Genomic DNA, 13476 nt, shown 5'->3' on the forward strand with positions numbered 1-13476 from the left:
TCTCTTTAGTTTTACATTCTTCCCTTTGTTGGGCAGGGTCAAGAAATGTCAATTTCCATTGGCTCCTGTGTATCAGTTAAACCCTATTCCTGTTAATTTATGTTTTCTTAATTTGGGCTGGAAAGGTTATTGCCTAGGAGCTTTTAAAGTTCACAAAGTTTGTTTTAGAATCTTATGTTTACACTGTTTTCACTTAGTGACACCAGTTCTTCCTACACAGCTTTATTGAAATAGTAACCTCAAATAAGAGTTGGCCACTATGACTAGAATTTGTCTGGGGGGAGGAAGCTGAGTAAGGTACACTGGCTGTTGCTGATCAGCTGTGTTTATCCAGACTGAGTTAATAAATATGACCGAGTCAAGATGGTGAGCCTACTGTCTGTGGCAGCTTGCCAGTAGCTTTTGGGTAAAGGGAGAAGCTCAGTGACATAGGAAGAAGAGAGGCCAATGTTTACTGTTGGTACATGACTGTTAAAACAACTTACGCAGATCACAGTGGGTTGAATAATAAGAGAACTTGATATGATGGCCTAGATGGACACTAGCATAGCAGTAAAATTGTCTGAAAACACATGGGAGTTTTTCATATCCTGTTAAACTGCAGAAATATATTTTGCTTGAATTTTCGATATGGAAAATACTGATGGGATTGGTAGGGCAGTCTAATGGGGAAAAATATTTGTGCTGTGATTTGCCTAATATGTACTTTGAAAGGAGCAGTGTAGCTAAAAGACTGTTGTTGTTGTTAAATTCCTTTTTGCCATCGTTAAAACTTACTGAACTCATCATACATTAGAGTAGAAATATGTACAGATAAACTGGCTTGCTGCATTCAGAATGCTAGTGCATACATGGTGTTGTCTAGAAAGACCTGGGGACTGAAGTCATGAGGTCAGAATTAAAGTACTGTGATGGATAAGAAACTAAGACAGTAATGGAGAGTAGGAAAAAAATAAAAAGGACTCAAGACAGGTATTTTATTAGCACTCCATTTTGCACATGCAGAAATTGAAGCAAACATTTTCAAAACTGGTCTTAAATTTGAGCGCCTGAATTTTTGGATGCCTAAATTCAGATACCTTGTTACTGATAGTCATTAGGCCAGAGAGAGAATGCAAGTGACCTATGAGCCAGTGGTTAAGGCACTCACCTACGTGACTAGAGTTCAGTCCCTGCTCCAGTTGCTATTTATAAAGAGGGAAAAGCTTCAGCATACGGGGTGCACCCCTTCAAGTCCCCACACCAAATCAGAGTAAGGTTTTGACCCCCAGGTCCCCCACATCCTAGGAGAGTGCTTTAATCACTGGAATGACCTAGCAGTACTTTCTCCTACCTTTTGTGGGCAGCCCAATCTGGTGGGCAGCCTCTGAAAAGGCCTACTGGATTGGGCAGAGGAACACCTAGTTTGAGAATCCTGCCTCGGCTTAGGTGCTGAACAGCTTGGTGGCATCAGAACTCAAGCAACTTTGTGCATGCCTACCCATAGACATATGGATGCCAAGGGGACTTTACTGGCCTAGGGAATATAGGCACCTAAAGGGTTAGGCATCAGCTAAGCAGGGGTTTTAAGGATTTACATTCTGGACTTAGGTGGAACCCCCCAGGATCCCTAGAGAGGCATATGAATACAAAACCCCCCTCTATTCAGAACTCTCATCTCAAATATCAGATTTTCACAGGGGTGGGGGAATGTATGTGGTCTCTGACACAAACCCTTCCCATTCCTTCCCTGAAAGAGTACATCTCCACCCTCCTCAGCTTCCAGCTTTCTCCTGTGACCAAGAACTACTTCCTCTCAGCTGTGGAAATCTATCCAGTTTCTCCTCCCATTCATGAACACCCGCCTGACTCCTTCCCATCTCAGCTATGGGGAAAAACGCCCCACCCTTGGCCAAGAACACCCAGTCCTCTTGAACTTTCCAAGTGTAGTTGGCTCCAGGCCTGCCTATGAGTAAAGGACCGTAAACAGTACAATACTGATGTGATTGGCCAGTGGTCAAAATATTCAGAGCTGTAAGATACTCTGCTAAAGGATACACCTATAGTTGCAAATGGATTAGCATTACTTCAATATAAAACAAATGGTTAAAATTATTGTGTACACAATGAGATTTCAGTACACAGTTTGTGCTGTGTGATTCACAAATATCACATATCTGAAGAAATTCTGCTGCAAGCAAGGTACAAAATATTTATATTTCTCCACCTGTTCCAAATTTGTGAAATAAACATTTGCTCAGCAGTATGACTTGTAGGAACCTGCAGTAGAACATTATGTGCTATGATGTGTTTCAAAGGGCTGAGAATAGATTCTGTGGCAGGTTTTATTAAGACCTGTCACCGGATGCTGTACTCACCACTGGAACGCCTCCTTCTGGCTGCTTCTGGAGATTAGCTCTGCCAGGCCAACATCCCTCCTGTAGTTGCTCACTCTGTCACTCTCCCTGTCTCACTTCTTTTGGACTTGAGAGCTCCCACTCCATGGTTTGGCCCTCTGGCCATGTCACTGTAGTCCTAATCTTCCAAGGATTTCAAAGTCTATGGGGACCCGATGTCCCAGACAGTCCTTCTCACTACCCCTTAATGGTGCTACTGCCCAGTAGCTGGTAGAAAAACCCTGGCCCAACCTCTAGACTGGATTCCAGAGACCCTACAATAAGCAGTCAAGGTCTGCCCAACCCCACATCTCACTGCTGTAGCCCTGGCCTACTTCCTACCCTACCTTCTCCTATGTGGAGAATGACTGCAGTTTCTCTCTCTCTGCAGCCCCCTTCTGCTGCCAGCTACTGGGCTTTATATAGGCCCTTCCTGTTCCTGTCCTCTTTAATTAGTCCTTTTTCAGGTGCAAAGTAGGTGGCCACTATGTGGCCTTAATGCCTTCAGGCTCATGTGGGGGGTAGATACCCCATCAGACTTTTAACTGTTTGCTAAGAATGGCATTTTCAATTTACAGTCTCTTCCCTCTTCTATGCTACATTTAAAAAAATGTGTATTTGTATTAAAGTAGCACTTTGAGGCCACCATCAGGGTTGAAGCCCCATTGTGCTGGACACTCTTCAAATGCATGAGAAGAGAATCTCTGCCCAAAGAGTTTACAAACTGACACAAAACAGTGGGGTGTAACAATCTGAGGGGATGAAGGAGGACTGACCAGGATTAGAATGTTAGGAATACATCACATAGACCAGTTATAGGCACAGTTAGCCAGTTTCAAGTTACTTTTTAAAAAAGTATTGTTAATATTTATCTCCATAGTCCTTACTGGCCATCATTAAAAAGATCACTGAAACCCAATGAAGACACACTTAAGAATGAATCTGGTCCTGGTATGAAATGACCTGCATAACTTCAGTTTATAACAGCCATTTTCAAATTACAGATCCAAAGCTAGTAGAGTCTTCTTTGCACTCTTGTTCCTAATGTGCCCAAACTTTTATTTATATATAGCTTTTGATAACACTTAATTTCTGTCGAGACATTTGTTATGAAATTCAGATTATAAGGAAATTTTACAACCAAGTTAGAGGCCCCAGAAAAATGGGTGTTTGGACACTAATCTGAAGTTTTTATGAACCTGGTAGCCTTAAGAGACTGACCTGCCCTCCTTTGTGACCTTTGGACATACTCAAACTTTTTTTTCCCTTGCAATAAAATACTCCCTCCTGCCAAAAATGTTTAGATCTAGGACTTGCACCTTTTTTGCAAGGTTGTCAGTATCAAGTTTAAGTTGTACATCTTTCATTAGGACCTGTTCCAAAGCCTGTTGAAGCCAGTGGGCGTCATTGACTTCAGTGGGCTTCAGATCAGTGTCCAAATGAGTTTTTCCTGCCCTGATATCCTTTTAATTTCTTATTTTCATCTTCACATTCTGGATTCTTCATGAGGTGAATTAACCTTTTTTTCTGTGGGTAACAATAATACTGCAACTCTAAGATTCTCTCTCTAGAAAAATGAGAGTAACTGTCATGGAATTGCCTGAGCCAGTAGAGTCTCACAAAGCAAGATGCCCTAGCCTTACATCAGTCAAATTAATATTCAACTCAGGATGACCCAGCTGGGCCTTACACTCTACAAAGTAAACAAGACAGTTTTTCATTAACTCAAACTAAAAGGTGAAATCAGATTTAGGCCCTGACCAGGCCTGGCTTCTTGGGTTAAGGCAGGAAGATCCTTCCTCCTCTGCTCTATCTTCACCCAAAACAGGCCCCTGGAAGAAGCAGCCAACTATTTTTATTCTGCTTGCTGGGTTTTGTTTGCCCCTAGCCATTCAAGCCTCTGGAGAACCAATCTTCATTGGTTCCATTGGCTGCTGATCCTGGATGGTCTTTCTAGGAAGCTCCTGGACTAAATGTAGTACCCCTCCCCCTGCAGGACATTTTCTTTAGGCAGGGTGTGCCGAGGCTGCGAGGCCTCCAGGTGGGGTCAGCAAATGCCTGGTACACCCGGTCCCAGCAAGCAGATATCTCTTCATATTTCCACAAGGTTTAAATAAAGATTCTTTTGGACTTTGGCTTATTTCCCTTTCTAGGACTGAAGTGTCACAGAAGGGGGGACAGTCATATAATACTAACAGACCAAAGGAATTAACCAAAGAGTTGGCAAAACTGGTGAGATCCTGGTTCTAGCTATGAAGGTGAGTGACCCTGACCCAGGCCTTGGTTACAGCATAAATAAAGAATGCCAACCCAGCAAAGCCCATCCTTGGAGCGTGGGTATGATTTTAAAAAAGCCATCCTTTTTTGTGGGGGATGGCCAACTTTTGAGTGAACGTTATCCTGAGCTGCCGTGGCAACAGGATGATGTTCCACACCCAGGTCCCTAAACCAAAATTTGCAAAAGTTTGTCTTACTCCAAAACCATCTTGATAGCCCTATAATTACAAATGTTTAACTAGCTCAAAGGTGCTCAGAACACGTTTACCTCATCCCCATGATGTAACTTGACCAGGCATCTCTACGAATAATTTTGCTGATTCACATGCCTGCTACTACAATCCTTCTGACATCCTATTTCACTTCGCAAGGCAGAGAAGGGCCATGGTCTCACCTTCCTTGCCTCTGAGCCCCTTTGGCTGCACAGGGAGATAAGTCTTTCTAATAGTCTGTGTTTAGACACTAAAATTATGACAGGTTGTGTGAGGTTTGTAGGAGGCGGTAAAGGAGGCCCAACAATCATTTAAAGCCCTGTCACAACTGGCTTAAAGGCAGTCCCTCTTCTTAGGAGTCTGCAACCTATAAGTCAGACATTCGTGGAAAAGGAATAAAGTGGTCTCCTGTAGGTTTTGGCCTTCTCCTTGGAGGCTGACATACTAAATGCTGCAAGGTCTAGATGCCCTCATCCTTTTCCAGATGCCACCTCCTGTCTGCAGGTTGTCCTGATTCTTTAATTATGTTTTTTATTTCTTTCCCCTCCACCCCCGGTTTTCACCTTCTCTTTTCTCTGTTCTTCTGTTCCTTTTCACCATCTCTATTTTCACATATTCCTTTTAAAACAGGATCCGGTGTCAACTTGTTCATAAGAGAACCAAGAGACCATGCCAAGCAGATCTTGGTACAGAAGAAAATGTGGCCTACAGTGCATATATAGATTTGCATATAATATATACACTCTCAACTGATACTATTGCTATGTGAACTTCTCTAAATGCCTCTGAACTGTTCTGTTTGCATTTGTACTAGACTAAAGTTCTTTGGAACGGGGTTCCATAAGTTCCATGTCTCCTTGTAGGTTAATACAGTGCTGAGAAGAATGTTGGCACCTAATAAACGAATACTTTTTATAAAATAAGTAATGTATAAATGCATATTCAGATCATAAACTAAAATTCTTAACAGCTGCATTGTGTTATGAGTATTTGTTTTTTTTAAATTATAAATACCTCTTTCCTCAATAGACAAGACTGACTCTTTTGGTAAATGTCTCTTACAAACCTCGAGAGATTTTCTTTTGTAAAGAAATTCCAAAGTTTACCATTGGAGGGAGATGGTGATGTGACTTTTTGCTCAACAGTCTGAAAAATAAGATTCAGACAGACTGGAACACTGAGGAAGTTTAGAAAAAACAAATGCTTTCAAAATTTCACTATTACTCTTACTTTTAATGATTGTAATGGGGCTGACCAAAATAATTATTGTTTTGCGTATGCAGTGACAGGGATGTCTGTTGCTTTGCAGCCAAATAACCCTGCCCTGAAGAGCACGCTGCAGGGATGGCAGGTTTGTATAATTTTTGGTGGTGCCCAGAACGGGTCCAAGTCTGCCTCCCTAGACCTGCCTTTTAAGCATGTACATATTATATATGTGTATGAGAAAATGGACTGGAAACAGTAAGTGTTTACAGTTTCCTTATATTGCGGGGGGATGAGGGCTCTGGAGTGGGGCCGGGCATGAGGGGTTCACAGTGCAGGAGGGGGCTTAGGGTGGGGGCAGAGGGTTGGAGTGTGGGAGGTGAGGGCTCTGCCTGGGGGTGCAGGCTCTGGAGTATGGCCAGGGATGAGAAGTTTGGGGTGTAGGCAGGTTGCCCCAGGGCTGGGTACAGAGAGGAGAACTCCACAGCCTCCCCAGTCTTCTCCCTGCTGGCAGCAGTGAGCTCCAGGGGAGGGGGCCCCCCTCTTTCCCCAGCAGCACATTCACTTTGCACCACTGTCACTGCACATGCTCCTAGGGGCCAGGCCCCTCAGGTCCTGGAAGCCCCCTCACCTCCCCTGTGGTGGGGGCCGGGAGGGGAGGGGGCTGCCATCATATGTGGCCTCTTCCCCTGCTGCCCCTCACCATAGCGTCACGGGGGATGGGGCTGCCCCTTGCCCAGCGTGGGGTAGGAGTGGTGGCTGGGGGAGGTGTGCAGATCACATGGTCGGACACTCACCCAAGCCCCAGAAGCTGCTCAAGTGAGGCCCAGGCTCCATCTCCTGGAAGCCCCCTCCACATCGCCTGCCGGGGGAAGGCAGGGCTGCGAATCATGTGTGTCCCTCCTCCCTCCACAGGTGCAGCAGCCACCTTAGCCTGCTGTCAGAGCTGCTCTTGTGTTGCAGGCAGTAGCAGCTGGCAGCGAGGGAGCTCAGTGCGGAGCTGCAGGGCAGCCACCTGCTTGAGGCAGGGACACTCCAGAGCCCGTGGAAGGTGCACGGGGTCGGCAGGCAGGGCCGCGGGAGAGACCTGACTCTGAACATTAGTGGAGCCAGAGCCCTGAATATTCCTGGAGCCCGGGCACCACGGGCCCATACAGCGCGCCACCCCTGGGGGCTGGGGAGCCCACAGCTCCGAGCTGTGGCACTATGAGCTACCATGGGTGGCGCGGCCACCCTGAGCTCCAAGCTGCAGGTGGTGGGCAGCTCCGAGCTGCGGGAGACAGCATTCTGGAGTTCTGAGCTGCCAGGATGGTGGGGGGGGGGCTCCTAGTGTAGGTCCCTACAGCTGCTGCGGGCGGTAGAGGACTCCGGAGCATCTGCAACAGCGATGGGTGCTGGAGCCTTCTCCCTCCGCATTTTGTCACATGTTTTTAGTAAAAGTCACGGTCAGGTCATGGGCTTCCGTGAATTTTTCCTTATTGACTGTGACTTGACGTTTACTACAAATATCTGACACAAAATCTTAGCCTTACTCATGGAGGCTCTGCCTGTTTTCTGAAACAGGAATGAAAGTGGAAACAAGAAAAGCTCTTCAAATGGTAACTCCATGTTGCTGGCTCCAGTTACCAGGAACGTGCGCCAGATGGCTCCACAGTAGCTGTTGGGAGCTTGGCAGGCTGTGACAACTTCCAGTACCATGTGGGTTGGACAGTCAAGTTTTCCCACACTGAACCATGAATGAGGGGCCAGAACAGTCACAGTTGGAGAGGGCTCTAGGAAGCCTGGGATATGGTGGTTTGAGTTGGGTCTGTATACTGCAGTGTGGGCACTGGAGCCTTGAGTTTGGGGCATAGGTCCAGAAATTCTAAACTTTGGGTCAACATGCACTGTGTACACTCAAGCCCTGGGCTTGCAAACCCAGGGTCCATGAACTTGAGTCCCACTAACCCTGGGCTTACATTATAATGTAGACATACCCTGAATGTGCAGCAGGCTAGCTCAAGGTAGTTTTAAACCTCAGCTTGCTGCAAGCTAAGGATTCATGCAGAGGTATCTATATAAGTGGCCTGATTTTCATGATTCTTGAACATTTCACACCTCTCCTTGTAGTATAATGAAGTCACATTTGAGTGTGGCATAATTGAAGGTGCTTGGATGCTCAACACTTATGACTTTAGACACTCATTTTTTTAAAAATTGGCCACAAATTTCAATGATAACTTAAATTCCCTTTCAGTTGCACTTCAGTTAGCATCCACTATTTTTAGTTTAAAAAAAACCACAAAAAACACCACATTAAACTTCACACTTTAGCCATTTCTCTTGGGGTGGTGGGGGGGGAAGAAAAATAATAATTAAAAATGGCCGCTGCTAGAGGGAGTCCAGATAAGTACGTCACAAACCGTGATGGGGATGGTCATGCCTAGTGGTCAGTGTTGTGGCAGTCCAGCCTAGTGGTCAGAGCTGGGTTGGCGTGAAGGTGGAGCGAGAGCAAGGCTGGAGCAGAACTAGGAACAGTGTTGGAGCAAGAGCAAGGCTGGAACAGGATAAGGCTTAGGATGGCTGTTGCCACTGTCAGGCAGGAGAAAGTTCAAAGCCCTGGAGTGAGGTTGAGCAGACTAAGCTGCTGCTGCTCCTCCAGGCTTATACACCTGGTCTGGTGACTATCTGGGCAGTTCCTGGCTTGTGGATTGGCTGGAGCCTAGAACAGGAGTGACTCATTATCTTACAGTACAGGAGAACTGAGAAACCAACTAATACCACTCTGATTTGTATATGGAAATAAACTAGAAATTAATTTAAAATTAGTTTCACAGAGGATAGGTCCATCAATGGCTGTTAGCTAAAATGGTCAGGGACATAATCCCATGCTCTGGGTGTCCTTAAACCTCTGACTGCGGAAGCTGGAACTGGATAACTGAGGATGGATCACTCAATAAATTACCCTATTCTGTTCATTCCCTCTGAAGCATTTGACACCAGCCACAGTCGGAAGACAGGATACTGAGCTAGATGCACCATTGGTCTGACCCAGTATAGCCATTCTTATGTTCTAAAAATTCAAACGTAGATAAAAGGTCTCGACTACCTTATTCCCACAATTTGCTTTTTGTGTTTCCAGAAGTACAATGTAAATTAGAACATTTTAGAATTTGTTCAATAGTGCCTTTCATAATTATGATTTAAAATATTTGGCAAAGCAAAGGGAAGCAGGGGACAATCCTAGGTGTGGTACTATTAAATATTTAAATCAATTATTTGCATAACGGTGTGCAGAGTATGCTTATAAAACTTGAAGATGACATCAAGGTGGGAGGGGTTGCAAGGACTTTGGAGGACAGGATTAGAGTTCAGAAGGACCTTGAAAAAACATTGAATTAGTCTGAATTCAACAAGTTCAAAGTACTACACTTAGGAACAGAAAAATCAAATGCACAAATACAAAATGAGGAATAACTGAGTAGGCAGTAGTTCTGCTGAAAAGGATGTGGGGATTATAGTGGCTCACAAATTGAATGAGTCAACAGCGTGGTACAGTTGCAAAAAAAAGCGAATATCATTCTGGGGTTTATGAACAGCAGTGTTGTATGTAAGATACAGGAGGTAATTGTCCCACTCTTCTTGGCATTGGTGAGGCCTCAGCTGGTGTACTGTGTCCAATTCTGGGTGCCACATTTTAGGAAAAATGTGGACAAATTGGAAAGAGTCCAGAGGCAAGCAACTAAAATAATAAAAGGTTTAGAAAACCTGATCTGTGAAGAAAGGTTAAAAAACCTGGGCATGTTTAGTCTTGAGGTGGGACCTGAGAACAGACTTCAGATATGTTAAGAGTTGTTCTAAGAAGACAGTGATCAATCATTCTCCATGTCCAGTGAAGGTACAACAAGAAGGAATGGGTTTAATCTGCAGCATGGGAGATTTAGGTTAAATATTAAGAAACCCTTTCTAACTGTAAGGGTAATTAATCTCTGGAATAGGCTTCCAAGGGACGTTGTGGCATTGTCATAATTGGAAGATTTTAAGAATAAGTTAAACAAACACCCTTCAAGGATGGTCTAGGTTGGCTTGGTCCTGCCTCAGTGCTGGGAGCTGAACTTGATGGCTTTTCAAGGTCCTGTCTAGCCCTACATTTCTATGATTCCGAGATGTTATAGGTGCTGTTAGTTCAGTGTAGGCAACTAGAACAATCATTGTGAGGACAGCAATAGCTTATACTTAGCCAGCCTTGGATATTAGAACCTGTGTCATCCTGCATGGTGAAATTATCCCCTATTCGTTTCCTAAATGTGTAAAGGGATCTCTGACTTGGATTCTGGACATCTGCTCCAAGAAACAGGCAAATCCCTTCCTGTAGAGATTTTCATTTAAGGAAAAGGAACTGGTCTGTATTGGTTTTGCTATGATTCATAATTACAGAGCAGTGATCTTATACAGGTCTCTCGTTCTCCCTGTGGATGGGACTGAAGGAAGCTACTTGTGCCTGACAACAGTTCTAGTATAATAAGGGATCTGAGCAAAAGGGAACCGTTTATCTGCCTTCAAAAGTGCAGCAGAAGAGGGGTGGAATAGGTAGGAATGGTTTGGGAAAACAGTGGAAGTGGCCTGGATTTCTTTCTAACATGCATTTCCATGTAGTGCAGATGACACTAAAATCCACTGAAATGTGCTCTACATTCCTTTTGGGGGAGACAGGAGGAAATATTTTCAAAATGATGATGGTCCAAGTTCTGCTCTCATTTACATTGATTCCAATCTGAGTCAGTGGCATGTTACACTGGTGAAACTGAAAGCCAAGTTTTTCCCTTGTGTTTATCTATGTAACACAGGTACAACTGAGGGCAGGTTTTAACATGGTCTCTTAGGTGAAGAAATAAAAAGTTGTTTAACCAGCTTTTAATAAGAAAATGAGACTGAACTAAGGAAAAGAGAAAAATAAGCTACATGTCAGCTTCTGGTGCTTCAGAGAGACCAGCAAGCAGTATTTTAAATACTGCAGCCTCATTTCTTGAGGTTTTATTTCCTGGGATGTTATTTGTGGAGCAGTGGATTTACTTCTGGATTTATGTGGATTTACCTCTGAGTCTTTGATTCCACTAGGACACATCGTGGCTGAAACTCTGCAAAACAAACAAACAAAACAAAACAAAACAAAACCAACAATGGGCCCAATGAAGTAGGAGCCTGTGAGATTTATAAGTACTTTGTGTCCTTTTATTGAATAATAAAGACTTCCCCTTTCTGGCAGAACACAGGAAATCAAATCTGTTCCCTTTACCTGAGGGCATCTAGTCATAAGTCATCTTTTGTCTGTAAAGACGAACCTCAGCTACTCGTAAAAGAAGCCAGCTTCTAAAACAAACTCATTTTGTTTTACCTTTGCTCCTTTGGAATCCCATCTGAAGCCCCCTCCCTCCATACCTGGCAGCTACATCAACATTTCTTTGGTGGAGCAGATTCTTTTCCATTCATTCAGTGAACAAGCTTCATTCCTCTGCTGCCCATCTGGGTGTGGGACACATTCATCTCATCACAGGAACTGATGTTGAAAACAGAGTGAGAAGCCAGGCCAGGCAGGATGTGAAAAGCTGTACAATTTCCAAAAACTTAATGATATGAATGAATACACAAGGTTTGCCAAACAAGTTTATTTCATCTCTAGCAAAGGAAGTGCTGCCAAAAATCTAGTGTTGATGTAACAGTTTCAACCACTGACCGCTAAGATGTTGTCTAATACTGTCACATCACAGATGTAAGACCTAGGGACAGTACTTATTAGGAATGGGTTAAACTGGTCTTATTAGGAATGGGTTAAACTGGTAAAACCACCCTACTTAATGCACAGGAGAGTTCATTAACTTAATTTTCATAATAGTTTTGATAGAACTTTAAATCACATCCTTTCTGCAATGGAGAAAAAAAATTATACTATTTAAAAAGTTTCTTAGCACGATCTAGTTTTAGTCAGGATCTTACAACAGTCCCATCCATCATTGCTGCTTTGTGTAGAATCTGCAGTTTCCTTGGTAAATACTGAGCAGGCCTGCTCATGCTTAACTAGGACAGCTGATGAGATCGGACAAAGGTGGCTCTAAACCAGGTATGATTACAGCTATATAAGCAACTTGAGCCTGATTTTTCATTCATTTGTATCTGTTTTATGCTGGTGTCACTCCTGATTCTCATCAGTGTGATCTCAGAGTCAGGTCTCTTGGAGGTATGTCCATGCAGCAAAAATAACACGTGTGGAAGTGCGTCTCAAGAGCCCAGGTCAACTGACTGGGGCACACATTGTGGGGTTAAAAATAAGTGTTGATTTGTGCTCAGGTTGAAGCCCAGGCTCTGAAATCAGGTGAGGAGAGAGGGTCTCGGACACTGCACTCCAGCATGAGCCTGAATGTTTACACTGCTGATATTAACCTCACAATGTGAGTCCCGTGACCCTGAGTCAATTGACTCACTGTTGCGGGGTCCTTTTTTTTTTTTTTTGCTGTTGTAGAATTATTTGTGTTGGAAGAATTGGAAGCAAAAATGTTGGCCTTAGAGTGGTTGCGTTCCATTTAAATCAGAGTTTTTGCCATTTATGTGATCTTATGTGAGCAGGCTTAAGCCCTTTATCTTGAATTTTCAAACTGCGATGGAAAGGAGAAGCTGACAAATTCATGGCTGCCAAGAGAACTGAAGCCCAAGCAGACACTAATATATTACCCACAGAAGAGATTGGTAGATTATTTGTTATAATTTTGTCAGTTCCACAGGTTTGTGGACAGAATTGGCATTAGGCTTTGTTGCAAGGATAGGTTCCTGGGTTAGTGTTTTTGTTCTGTGGTGTGTGGTTACTTGTGAGTATTTGTTTCAGGTTGGGGGGCTGTCTGTAAGTGAGGACAGGTCTGTCTGCCAAGATCTGTGAGAGTGAGGAATCATCTTTCAGGATAGGTTGTAGATCTTTGATGATGCACTGGAGAGGTTTTAGTTGTGGGCTGAAGGTGACGGCTAGTGGTGTTCTGTTATTTTCTTTGTTGGGCCTGTCTTGTAGTAGGTGACTTCTGGGTACTCTTCTGGCTCTGTCAATATGTTTTTTCACTTCAGCAGGTGGGTATTGTAGTTTTAAGAATGCTTGATAGAGATCTTGTAGATGTTTGCCTCTGTCTGAGGAATTGGAGCAAATATGATTGTATTGTAGGGTTTGGCTGTAGACAGTGGATTGTGTGATGTGTCCTGGATGGAAGCTAGAGGCATGTAGGTAAGTATAGCGGTCAGTAGGTTTCCGGTATAGGGTGGTGTTTATGTGGCCATCGCTTATTAGCACTGTAGTGTCAAGGAAATGGATTGCTTGTGTGGATTGGTCTAGGCTGAGGTTGATGGTGGGATGGAAATTGTTGAAATCATTGTGGAATTCCTCAAGGGTCCAG

Source organism: Mauremys reevesii, linkage group 3 (genome assembly GCF_016161935.1).
Source record: "Mauremys reevesii isolate NIE-2019 linkage group 3, ASM1616193v1, whole genome shotgun sequence".
Classification (NCBI taxonomy): domain Eukaryota; kingdom Metazoa; phylum Chordata; order Testudines; family Geoemydidae; genus Mauremys; species Mauremys reevesii.